The sequence below is a fragment of the Polypterus senegalus genome, chromosome 9 (genome assembly GCF_016835505.1).
Source record: "Polypterus senegalus isolate Bchr_013 chromosome 9, ASM1683550v1, whole genome shotgun sequence".
Lineage (NCBI taxonomy): Eukaryota > Metazoa > Chordata > Cladistia > Polypteriformes > Polypteridae > Polypterus > Polypterus senegalus.
This window is the reverse complement of record NC_053162.1, coordinates 5,648,643-5,662,462: the sequence shown is the minus strand read 5'-3', so window position 1 is coordinate 5,662,462 and position 13,820 is coordinate 5,648,643. Positions and strand designations below refer to the sequence as shown.

The 13,820-nt window shown below is 40.8% G+C and overlaps 1 pseudogene; it reads right to left on the bottom strand.

Annotated features, from left to right (window-relative positions):
- Positions 1-1,530: 1,530 nt before the first annotated feature.
- LOC120535281 overlaps positions 1,531-13,820 on the bottom strand; it is a 149,228-nt pseudogene continuing 136,938 nt past the window's right edge.

Genomic DNA, 13,820 nt, shown 5'->3' with positions numbered 1-13,820 from the left:
TAGATCTTATATTCCTTTCCTACTTTTTAAATAAAAAGAATCGCAGCCTTCAACAAATCCAAAACGTTTACCTTTTCGGCAATCGTTAACATCTTCCGTTTGCGCTTGGGCACGGCCCCTGAAGCAGTAGCAGATCGTTTTGGAGCCATAATGAAGGGCTTGACTATGCACAAAGATAACACAAAAGAGCACAACTCTTTACACAGCGAAACACGTTGATGCTGAATGAGCGAGACGAGACTTCCTGGTTAACACTGCATTCAGCACGCAGGAACTTAACTGCGTGCTCTGATTGGTTAGCTTCTCAGTCATCCGCCAATAGCGTCCCTTGTATGAAATCAACTGGGCAAACCAACTGAGGAAGCATGTACAGGAAGTAAAAAGACGCATTGTCCGCAGAACCCGCGAAGCAGCGAAAAATCCGCGTTATATATTTAGTTATGCTTTCATATAAAATCCGCGATAGAGCGAAACCGCGAAAGTCAAAGCGCGATATAGCGAGGGATTACTGTATATCGTATGTGTGGTTTTTCACATACTGGTTAGTAACAAGGTGCTGAACAAAAGAAAAAAAAACTGAAGTGATTTCATAGCATTCAGAAGTTATGAACACAATAAAACAAAGCTTAAAATTTTACATTATATTTGTATTGGACATGAAATACATAAAATACACCCACCCCCTAAAAGTCACACACACAAGCAACCAAACAACCAACCGTAGTGCATCCAGTCACGTCAGAGGTCAGTCTGCCATTTTTTCAGATTGAAAATGGGGTTCACTCGAAAGTCAATTTGCATCTAATGAAATGAACACATGTAACTTTACAGAACTTTTTAATCAATTTGATTTCAAGGTGACGTTTTCTGAGAATCATACTTATCTATTCACCTCTTTCAATAAATCAGAGACAAACATTGGAAAATCCACTGAGATCTCCATTCGGAAGTTGCCAGACACTAAAATACAGTAAAGGGCACTGAGGTGACAAAGATAGAAATTTTGAGGTCAGGTAGTTCTACTTATTAATCCTGGTGTTGGAAAGTGGCGACCAAGTCCTCATCGTACTTTTAGATTGTGATTGTCAAAATATTCTTTGTCCTTCTCCAAATAAATAAATGGAAGACAGAATATTGATTTGCATTAGAATAAAGCTGCATCTGCCTAGTATATGTTTTCTAAGGTGCCTTTCATGGTGTGTACTGTCTCAAGGTGATCTACAGCACGATTAATAAAACTTCATTTTCCCAAATGTAGCTTAAACCCAAGTAAGGTTAGTGACGTGAATTAGCCATAGACTGGGCCCAGCACACCTTGTACTTTACAGTCCTGCTTAAACCTGTGTAAACTCTAAAGGAAAACACTTTACAGTACACATTTACTCATGTAAAGTATTTAAAAGTCCAAGCCTTTCCAGGTCATTTACTAATAAAAATAAACATGTAACACAAATACAAAATAAATAATGAAGGAGCATTATGATATTAGAAATGCAATCCGGGAGGAAAAGCCAGTGGAGGAAACTCTGTGGAAGCTGTAATTGGCAAACATTCATATAAAAAAAGTAAAATAAGCAAGTGATATAATCATAAACAATAAAATGTTTAAGTCTTCAAATAATTTATCATGCCGCAAAACAATATAATGGAATAGAGCGGAGGACAGAAACATAAAGGAAAGTGAGCCCTTGTAGATTCATTTCTGATGCCTCTGCTCTTTGCTGAGCTAAATATTTTGCCAGATTATAAAATTGTCCCATCAGGCTTCACAGGGCAGCCAAAGAGTTCCCCCCATCCAAGTAGTTAGGCACTTTTCTGTCTTCTGAAGAATTCATCACGTGTGGGACGACATCTCCACGCACACTTTGGTTTCTTTTGATTTGGTTCTACAACACAGAAAAAAATAAAGGTTTTATAGTATATACATAAACATTCGGTAGTTGTTAAATCATTGAACTTTATGCTTTAATTGGATTTCCTTTTTTCCTTTTATTTATATGTGTTATTTATATAAATGTTGATCAGCAGATTTCGTCAAAGCATTATTCACAGCAGATTTGCTGTGTTCACGTTTGCCCTTGTTCATTGAATTATTTATTGATAATTCAGCCGGTTTTGGAGATTTTTTTTTTTTTAATACCAGCGCCCCATAATGCTTTGTGAGGCAGTGTGACGTCTTTCGGGGCTGTAACAACCAACACTGATGGGACTGCCCCTGGGCATTTAATGCTGATCATTAGCATTACAGACTCTGTGGGACCAGTTATTTGTGCTTGTTACCAAACGTGCAGGTCGATCTTTGGGTTCCACGTCAACATAAGAGAAGGCGGCGCATGCCCTATGCATGCATAATAATTAGCCATGTGGCGCTGCAAGAGTGAAAACAAACCTTGAAGGAGCCTGACGCCCTTCCCCAAACACAGGAGACTGTGAAATAATAATAATAATAACGAAAGGTTTATTACTGTTTACAACACGTTTCTATCTTTTTGATACAAGAAAAATTGCCAAGCACCTGCACAGACAGTTTGGTGGGTCTTCAGCGTGACTTCAAAAAACAGAACGAGTCAGCAGCTTCAATCATGACATGCCAGTTTCCAGCAGGGCAGCCATCAGGGCCTGCTGCTTTCCCACTCTGAAGTGAGTTAATAAGGTCTAGTAATTCTGAGAGTGTCAGAGGTTCATCCAGTTCCTGTGCACTGAGAGTAACTAGCTGCGGTATCTGTAATCGTCAAAAAACGCATTCGATTGTGTCTTGTTTTCTTTAAACTGACTAGAATATAAGGACTTATAGTACTCTCTAAATGTGTGCATTATATTTTTATAGTCAATGATTTTATCTTTGTCTGTGTTGGTAATTAGAGTGCAAGAGTGAAAACAAACCTTGAAGGAGCCTGACGCCCTTCCCCAAATACAGGAGACTGTGAAATAATAATAATAACGAAAGGTTTATTAGTGTTTACAACACGTTTCTATCTTTTTGATACAAGAAAAAGTGCAAAGCACCAGCACAGACAGTTTGGTGAGTCTTCAGCGTGACTTCAGAAAACAGAACGAGTCAGCAGCTTCAATCATGACATGCCAGTTTCAATTTTCTTCCTTTAAAAAACCTACATATTTTTTTCTAACCTTCGACTACGATTTGGGCATTTCCACTTTGTTGTGACGAAATCTATGATTGTGCGTCTCTGACTGCGTAAATTCTTCTTTGATATCATGGGGTGGTTGGTACTGCTGCCACACAGCTCAGGTTACCTTTTTGGCCACAATAATTGGTCCAGTATAGTTGTCAGACATTTCCCTAGCCTTCTGGGACACTTGATTAGTGCACCATTATAAGCCAGTCCAATCTAGTTCATTTAGTCCTTCCCCATTGACTTTATTGCAGTTTGCCAAGTTCAGGGAATATCGCAAACATTTCAGTGATTTCTGGGAACTCATGGTGAAGTGAACTTGGCAATGTTCGCTTATCACTATTATTAACATTTACACATACAAGATTAAGCTTGCACTTACCCACATACTGTATTTGAAAGTATTTTTATTTATATGAGCAATATTAGATGTTATATGAGTTGTAAGATATCCATCCATCCATTTTCTAACCCGCTGAATCCGAATACAGGGTCACGGGGGTCTGCTGGAGCCAATCCCAGCCAACACAGGGCACAAGGCAGGAACCAATCCTGGGCAGGGTGCCAACCCACCGCAGGACACACACAAACACACCAATCACACACTAGGGCCAATTTAGAACCGCCAATCCACCTAACCTGCATGTCTTTGGATTGTGGGAGGAAACCGGAGTGCCCGGAGGAAACCCACGCAGACACGGGGAGAACATGCAAACTCCACGAGGGAGGACCCGGAAGCGAACCCGGGTCTCCTAACTGCGAGGCAGCAGCGCTACCACTGCGCCACCGTGCCGCCCGTTGTAAGATATGGTCTCTTTTTAATTTTTACTCCACCCAAAAATATTTTTTTAAATTCCATTTAGTTACATTGATGGTTGAAGATTTTCATCTCATGTTTCCATGCAAAACATCCATCCATCTATCCATTACCCAACTTGCTATATCCTAACTACACGGTCACGGGGGGTCTGCTGGAGCCAATCCTACCAAACACAGGGCGCAATGCGGGAACAAACCCCGGGCAGGGTGGGCACACACACATACACCAAGCACAATTTAGAATCGTCAATGCACCTAACCTGCATGTCTTTGGACTGTGGGAGGAAACCCACGCAGTGAACATGCAAACTCCACTCAGGGAGGACCCGGGAAGCGAACCCGGGTCTCCTACTGTGAGGCAGCAGCGCTACCCACTGCGCCACCGTGCTGCTCATGCAAAACAGCGATAAAAAAAAGTTTTCAAAAGATCAGGCATCTATCGAGATCAAAGTTGGACAACAGCAAACGATTATGGTTGAATGGAAATGAGAATCGAGCCCAAAAGAAATGCTGGGGCACCAACTGGGCATTCACTTTCAATTCCAGAAACAAAATAAAACCAAACAAATGCACAATGGTGCTAAATAACAGAAATATAGGCTATATCCTTCCTTTAATTCAGTAATGCTGCTTGGTGGAGCGAATATTGTCCTTTTGGAGCTCTGTCCTTTATAGGACCTGGCACAGAAGGGTCGAGTCAGTTGCCCTCACTGTGTTTTCTCGGAGCTCTGGAGGTCGAAATAGGTGAAAATGTTAGCAACAGTGCCCTCTGCCATTACAATGTGGTATTACATACCTCAGCTGAGCCCATGCATGCATAACACGATATAAAAATGTCTGTGAAAAAAACTCAATAATCAACATGTCACATAATCAAGTTGTATGCTCGGAATGTGCAAAATGCATGTATTGTTACTAAAATATTGTTAAATAAACGCTGTTGTGAATGAAAATGGAACACACTCAGATGCAAATGAGCATTTAAATTGATGACCTTTCTTCCCCCCTCATTGGTCAGTAGCATCTTATTCATTGGCTTACATTACTCTTCACATAACATCAACATTTCAAAATGCACTGGGAGAGAAGCACAGCTAAAGCTGAAGAAAAGCAAGTGAAGGCATCGTCAGGAAAAGGTCTGCCTCGTACTTAAACAAGCTGAAGATCAGCTCACCCTTACAGTTTCACATGCTGCCGCTACATAATCCAGAGGGACTTCAGTTTGGTAAAAGAACATACTGTAACTCTTAATTGTGCGTAGATTTAAACCAAGAGTTTAGATAAATGCAGGCACAGGGCAAGAAGTGGTGACAAGCAAGCGATTTAGCACAAGAGTGACATCATACTGTCGGGGACAGCCATGGGATGGGGGAGCAGATACAGGTGAATAAGGACAAATATTTGAGGGGCCTGTGACAAAGATAATATCTAGAAAAGGGTTTTACTAGATTTGTTATTCATTTGAACCATCAGATAAACAACTTGAGGGAGATGAAAATGTATTTTTTATACATTGAATTGTGGGATGCAAATAAACATACTAATACAGAGAATTCAGCGAAATATGCAAATGTACAGCTAACCTCAAAAAGAAACGTTATTTATGTTTAAGCTCAGACAACCTAACCAGTGTTACAGTCATATGACAAAGTTTGGGAAGCCCTCTTAATTCTTTGGATTTTTGTTTCTCATTGGCTGAGCTTTCAAAGTAGTAACTTCCTTATAATATCTGACATGCCTTATGGAGACAGTAGGATTTCAGCAGTGACATTAAGTTTATTTGATTAACAGAAAATATGCAATATGCATCATAATAAAATTAGACAGGTGAATAAATGTGGGCACCCAACAGAGATATGACATCAATACTTAGTTGAGCCTCCTTTTGCTCCTTTGAGCCTCTCGACGCTGTCCTCCTGTAGCCTGTGATGAGTGTCTGGACTCTGATGTTGGTATTTCTGACCATTCTTCATACAAAATCTCTCCAGTTCAGTTCAATTTGATGGACAGCCTGCTTCAAATCATCCCATAGATGTTCAATGATATTCAAGTCCGGGGACTGTGACGGCCATTCCAGAACATTGTACTTCTCTCTCTGCATGAATGCCTTTGTAGATTTTGAACTGTGTTTTGGCTCATTGTCTTGTTGGAATATCCAACCCCTGCATAAGTAACTTCAACTTTGTGACTGATGCTTGAACATTATCCTGAAGAATTTGTTGATGTTGGGTTGAATTCATCCGATCCTCAACTTTCACAAGGGCCGCAATCCCTGAACTAGCCACACAACCCACAGTATGATGGAACCACCACCAAATGTGACAGGAGGTAGCTGGTGTTTGTCTTGGAATGCAGTGTTCTTCTTCCGCCATGCAAAGCGCTTTTTGTTCTGACCAAATAACTCCATTTTTGTCTCATCAGTCCAAAGCACTTTGTTCCAAAATGAATCTAACTTGTCTAAATGAGCATTTGATACAACAAGCGACTCTGTTTGTGGCGCGAGTGCAGAAAGGGCTTCTTTCTCATCACCCTGCCATACAGATGCGCTGAATTGTAGAACGATGTCCAGATACACCATCTGCAGCGAGATGTTCTTGCAGGTCTTTGGAGGTGATCTGTGGGTTGTCTGTCACCATTCTCACAATCCTGCCTCTTTATATGTCACTCCTGTATTTTTCTTGGCCTGCCAGACCTGAGTTGGTTTAACAGCAACTGTGCCTGTGGCCTTTCATTTCCTGATTCCATTCCTTACAGTTGAAACTGACAGTTTAAACCTCTGAGATGGCTTTTTGTTGCCTTCCCCTAAACCAGGAGACTCAACAATCTTTGTTTTCAGATCTTTTGAGAGTTGCTTTGAGGATCCCATGCTGTCTGTCACTCTTCAGAGGAGAGTCAAAGGGAAGGAAGCACAACTTACAATTGACCACCTTAAATACCTTTGACCACTCATGATTGGACACTCCGGTCTATGAAGTTCAAGGCTTAACGAGCTCATCCAACCAAGTAATCAGCATTGAGCAGTGACAGGCATTCAAATCAGCACAATGACAAGGGGACCCACATTTTTGCACAGCCAGTTTTTCACATTTGATTTTTCCTATAACTAAATACTGCTTCAATAAAAATCTTTGTTCAGAAAACCACCGCAGTGCTCAGATGTTTCTAGGAAATGAAAGACACACCACTGTGATCTTTTGTGTTGAAAGGAGAGTCAATTATTATGCAGGCTGAGAGGGATTCACAAACTTTTTCATATGACTGTATACAGTATGCTTGTAAGGAAACATTAAATGCGGGCTTAAAGTAACGTATGGTTGACAGAAGAGCAAGACCAAAGGTAAATGCTTAATTGTCCATTTTTTGGCTAATGTCAGATACTAAAATTAGTAATCAAGCCAAGGTATGAAAGAAAGCACCTATTAGTTTGATGTTGAGGATTATGTTCACAGATGTGAAGTAGACAACATGCCTGCCTTCAAAATGGAGGAATGAAGTGCGTGTTTAACCTGAGAACACCATGCCGACTATGAAAAGGTGAATATTATGAAGATGCACATGAAAATGATGTGCTCTCTAAGGAGGAAAGCGCAGCACCAGCTACAAAATGAAAATGCAGACAGATCAAACTTGCTTCATTATGGCACATCCTTTTAAGGAACACCGTAGTTGGACTAAGAAGAATGGACTCTTTTAAATTATGAGGACATCTCTGCCCTGTTTATACAGAGGTAAAGCCTGCTGTTTCAGACATTGATTTCAATCTTTCAGGTTGTTTGTTTTCTTCTACGTATTTAGTGCTTGTTTCTCTAACAATGAACATAAGTAATGTTGTATATTAAATTTCCTTACTGAAACTTACCTTGTTTATTGATATCATCTGCCCCGGTGTGTTTGTTTAAATGATTCGTAATTTGTTTTTATCTCTTTCAAAGGTAGCGATCTGGCCTTGTTGGAGTGTCTTTTATGTTGGTTATGGCGCGAGCCTTGCTTGTTCTGTTAGAATTGTGCGGCCCTTTCAGCTTCTAGACACTGCTAAGGTATTTTCAAATTGAGTTTGCCAGCCTCTACTGCTCTGTTTGATTTGTGCTGCCATCTTCAGGGGAAATGATGAGGGACAGCTAAAAGGAAATAGGCATCCCTCTGAACCCTGATGAAGTATTTTAAAAACTGAGGTTGCCAGCCTCCATTGCTGCGTTTGATCTGTGTCATCCTTTCATGGGATTCTTGCTTGTTCTGTTTTGAAGCGTAGGTTGACAGCCTTGGTCATTTTGCTCAATATGATTTGTGAGCAAGGTATGAGTGATGAGTGGATTTCTTGGGTTGTAAGTCAAGGCTTAACAATTTAGGCATTATCACTATTAACCTGTCCACCAATATAAAAGGAACCTTTGAGGTTAAAGTGCCTTTCCTGAATGCTTTTACACCCCCAAAATACTCCCCGTGTTCGTGTTAAAGTAATTTTAAAGTAACTGCCTTGATCCCCATGGTGCCATCCCTTTCATAGGTTAAAAAATAGTTTTAAATACCTGGGGGTTCACATCTCTGAGAACCTGAACACAACCAAGTTCAGACCAAAAGGGCAAAGCGGAGACTCCACCATCACAGACAGCTTAGGAAGTTTGGGGTTTCTTCAGGGATTCTAAAGACTTTCTACTCTGGCGCTGTGGAAAGTATCCTGACACACAACATTACAGTGGTGCTTGAAAGTTTGTGAACCCTTTAGAATTTTCTGTATTTCTGCATAAATATGACCTAAAACATCATCAGATTTTCACTCAAGTCCTAAAAGTAGAGAAAGAGAAACCAGTTAAACAAATGAGACAGAAATATTATACTTGGTCATTTATTTATTGAGGAAAATGATCGAATCCTCGTTAATAAAATCCCTGTGTGCGTCCAGGTGTTCATGTGCGTGTGTCTTCTGGTGAAGTGCGCATGAACGGGATGCGCCGTGCATCACGCCATGCCCCGCCCATGCGCATGGCACTGTGGACGCACACACACTGGAAGCTGGGCACACAGTGAACAAGGTCACTTGCCATTTAATATAGACTGTTCCTAGACTGCACTACTGTTCTAGCGCCCATTATTGTAACGGGCTTAATGTCTACTCCTTCTATATAAAAGCGGTCGGGTGTCCTTCCGTCCCGTGCGTGCTACGCAGGCGCGGAGTTTCACACACGCCCCGTCCATTTTGCAATGCACGATGGGATTTGTAGTTTTGTTTTTCCAGGTAAAAGATGATTTTCTACTCCAGACTGTGCGATATCTTCTTCTTCTTTCTTACTATATTATAGCGGTCAGGATTGTCCTTCCGTCCCGTGAGTGGAAAGCGTAGGGGGTTCAAAAGGGCTACCTCAATATAGAAAAAAAGTTTAAATTTCATCACAAAAATAACAGAAACTACGAGTATTAAAGTAATACCGCTAAAATGCAATATAACCAAATTAATGAGTTTGCATAAAATATCATCAAATTGATCTACATATTGAATTGCCTTAAGAAGTGGTCAATTAAAAGGCGGGTCAGCCTAGTATTACATATTTGTGAGTGGCAAAAGTATGTGAACCTCCAGGATTAGCAGTTAGTTTGAAGGTGAAATTCGAGTCAGGTGTTCTCAACAACAACAACAACAACAACATTTATTTATATAGCACATTTTCATACAAACAGTAGCTCAAAGTGCTTTACATAATAAAGAATAGAAAAATGAAAGACATAATTATAAAAAATAAATCAACATTAACATCGAATAAGAGTAAGGTTCAATGGCCAGGGGGGACAGAAAAACAAAAACTCCAGACGGCTGGAGAAAAAATAAAATCTGTAGGGATTCCAGACCATGAGACCACCCAGTCCCCTCTGGGCATTCTACCTAACATAAATGAAACAGTCCTCTTTGGATTTAGGATTCTCACGGAAGGGCTTGTTGATGATGAATCATTCTCGATCTCAATCAATGGGATGACAATCAAGTGTAAGTGGGCACCCTGTGTTATTTAAAGAACAGGATCTGTCAAAGTCTGCTCTTCACAACACATGTTTGTGGACATGTATCATGACACGAACAAAGGAGATTTCTGAGGACCTCACAAAAAGAGTTGTTGATGCTCATCAGGCTGGAAAAGGTTACAAAACCATCTCTAAAGAGTTTGGACTCCACCGATCCACAGTCAGACAGATTGTGTACAAATGGAGGAAATTCAAGCCCATTGTTACCCTCCCCAGGAGTGTCGACCAACAAAGATCACTCCAAGAGCAAGGCACACGTGTAATAGTCGGCGAGGTCACAAAGGACCCCAACTGAAGACCTCTCTCACATTGGCTAATGTTCATGTTCATGAGTCCACCATCAGGAGAACACTGAACAACAATGGTGTGCATGGCAGGGTTGCAAGGAGAAAGCCACTGCTCTCCAAAAAAACACATTGCTGCTCGTCTGCAGTTTGCTAAAGATCACGTGGACAAACCAGATGGCTATTGGAAGAATGTTTTGTGGACGGATGAGACCAAAATAGAACTTTTTGGTTTAAATGAAAAGCGTCATGTTTGGAGAAAGGAGAACACTGCATTCCAGCATAAAAACCTTATCCCATCTGTGAAACGTGGTGCTGGTGGTATCATGGTTTGGGCCTGTTGTGCTGCATCTGGGCCAGGACGGCTTGCCTTCATTGATGGAACAATGAATTCTGAATTATATCAGAGCATTCTAAAGGAAAATGTCAGGACATCTGTCCATGAACTGAATCTGAAGAGAAGGTGGGTCATGCAGCAAGACAATGACCCTAAGCACACAAGTCGTTCTACAAAAGAATGGTTAAAGAAGAATAAAGTGAATGTTTTGGAATGGCCAAGTCAAAGTCCTGACCTTAATTCAATCAAAATGTTGTGGAAGGACCTGAAGTGAGCAGTTCATGTGAGGAAACCCACCAACATCCCAGAGCTGAAGCTGCTCTGTATGGAGGAATGGGCTGAAAATTCCACCAAGCCGGTGTGCAGGAATGATCAGAAGTTACCGGAAAACGTTTAGTAAGGGGTTCACACCAGATACTGAAAGCAAAGGTTCACATACTTTTGCCACTCACAAATATGTCCTATTCGATCATCTTCCTCAATAAATAAATGACCAAGTATAATATTTTTGTCTCATTTGTTTAACTGGTTTCTCTTTATCTACTTTTAGGACTTGAGTGAAAATCTGATGATGTTTTAGGTCATATTTATGCAGAAATACAGAAAATTCTAAAGGGTTCGCAAACTTTCAAGCACCACTGTACATCTTGGTTTGGAAGCTGCTGTGTTCAGGACCGTAAAGCCCTACAGAGAGTGATCCGTGCAGTGAAACGCTGCTGCAGGCCAGCTCTACCATCTCTGCAGGACATTTACACCAGAAGATGCAGGACCAGAGCTCTCAGGATTATCAAAGACTCCTCTCATCCCAGCAATAGCCGGTTTCATCTGTTAAAGTCAGGCAAAATGTTTTGTAGCATCCTGGCCAGGACAGAGAGACTCAGAAGGAGTTTCTATCCTCAGGCCATAAGACTGTTCAATCAGAACATGCCATCTCATCCACGACCCTCCACGTACTTAGACTGGCCTGTAAGTTCTACCCTTACCTTGTTTTGGAATTGGTCTGTCATTTAACTCTGCACGTGTCTACCTTTGGCTTTGCACAATAATCACTGCACTATTGCACCTTAACACTTAATTCTACTTTATTCACATAATTTGACTTATTTATTATGTTCTACTATAATGTTATCTTTCAATCTAGGACTTTGTTAATCTAACTGATATTCTTCTAACTTTGCACAGTTTTTGATAAGCGGATCAGGATGCATTTCACTGCGTGTTGTCCTGTATAACTATGCATGTGACAAATAAAGGATCTTGAATCTTGAAAAAACCCCATCATGTCATCTCCGTTTCCGTAAAATTATACTTGCATATTTACCAGCCTTCAAGTAGAAGAGGTTAGGTGTGTGTAAAAACTCAAGCCATGCTGAGATCTTCAGCATTCTACAGTAATTGTGTAAGACTGATGGGTGGAATTGGCTAAATGTCAAATCTCTACTCCATAGATGCATACGCTGTTGAATATTTTTAGTTCTGAATTCTCCACACCCAGCCAATAAAATGAAATATCTCCACTGCACATCATGTGACTCACCTTAGATGTCTAAATGAGAAGTTGCTCTTTCTGTTGGTAGCCGCCTGCTTCCTGCTCTCCCTGGCCCTGTCCTCTTGGTCCATGAGCCTTTCAAGTGCAGCCTGTCCTTCAGCAGTCAGTGGAGTGATGGAAATGTCTCTTACTGCTCGGAACTGACCACAATTGTTGAGATGTTCATTCTCCAGCCGAAAGAAGTTCCAAATGAACCTCCTGGGTGGGGAAAAAAAAAAGAAAGCTGAAAACCCCTTGTGACTTGGAGACCATAAAAGCACATTTAGACATGCACTGTCATGCAAGGTGTGGACAGCTGGGAGGAATGAAAGAAGTAATGAGAGAAAGAGAAATCTGCTGAATGAATCAGATGGCACAAAGAGCTCCATGTGCTGCCCGCTGAACCCTGATGGGTGTAGTTTGTAAGTGTTCTCATAAAGCCTGCCATTTGAGAGTCACTGGCACTACCAGGAACTGCTCTTTACCCTATAAATCTAGATGGTCTCCCACAACTCCTGGTGGTTCATTTTGAGTGTGCTAAGGAGTTGGTGAATTAGTTGTGTGTTTTTTTTTGCTGTGCTTATGTGTTTATTGGATTTTCAGCTTCATTTTTTTGAGTTAATTTTGGATAATTGTATTGAGACTTTGTCTTGAATTACCTTACTGGTAAGTCCTTTATGCCCTTTGTCATCTTCGGAGCTTCATGGATGGGTAAAATTAACTTTATTTGTCACCAGGGGGGAATTTGGCTTTTTACAAAAGCTCTTTAAATCCTTATATATAATTTGATAGTATCCGTATATATGGTGTTTGCATCAATACCCCATATGTATGGTGTTCACGTCAATACCTCGACTTAATACAACTTAGAACCATGCAATGGGACTCGGCCTCTGCAGTTAGAACATAACGTGGCAAACGCGGGTGCAGTATTGCATGATTGGCTAAGAATCTTTGAATGCTTCAGTGAAGCCGCTGGATGTCCGAGTATAGTAAGTAGGCGTTGGTTCGAGTAGATAACAGTAAGTTCGGTTAGTTTTTGGAACGTTGGTTTGGTGGGGCGTACTTTCCAGGACTAACATCGTCGACTGACTTAAACCCTTCGACAGCTCTGGAACCGTAAGTAATTTAGAACGTATCGCCATTTGCTTGGTACGTCGAAATCTATCTTTGGGCAGTTCGGCTTTGGCATCCGTCCTTCTGACATCTATTGGCAAACTGAGTAATGACGGCTGGATATTAACAACGGTCATTGTTTAAATTTTAGCCGATCTCAGATCTAAAATGACCACGCCAACCATAATTATTACTCCGACTCTGATTAGAGTCGTAAAATACAGTTTGTTTTGAAAATTTGTTTGCCAGAAAAAATCAAATGAGGTGCGCCGAAGAGCTGAGCTCACGTCTTGCAGCCCCGTTTAAACAGGAAGCTCGTCATTACAACGGCCGAAAAGGTCTATTTTAAGCAGAAATTAGTTCAAAATCGTTTCAAGGACTTAAAAAAAACAAAATAATTCTTTGCAGAGAAAGTATGGATTTCACAAACCTAGAAATTTGTAGCCCGATTTGATCAGGCTCCCAGTCGCCTAGTAAATAAATAAATACACACACTATGGCCTGAACACACACCAGAATGACTAAAAAGATAGAAAACTTTGGACATGGTGATGAGTCCCAGTCACAGTGAGACACTATACAGTTGTACG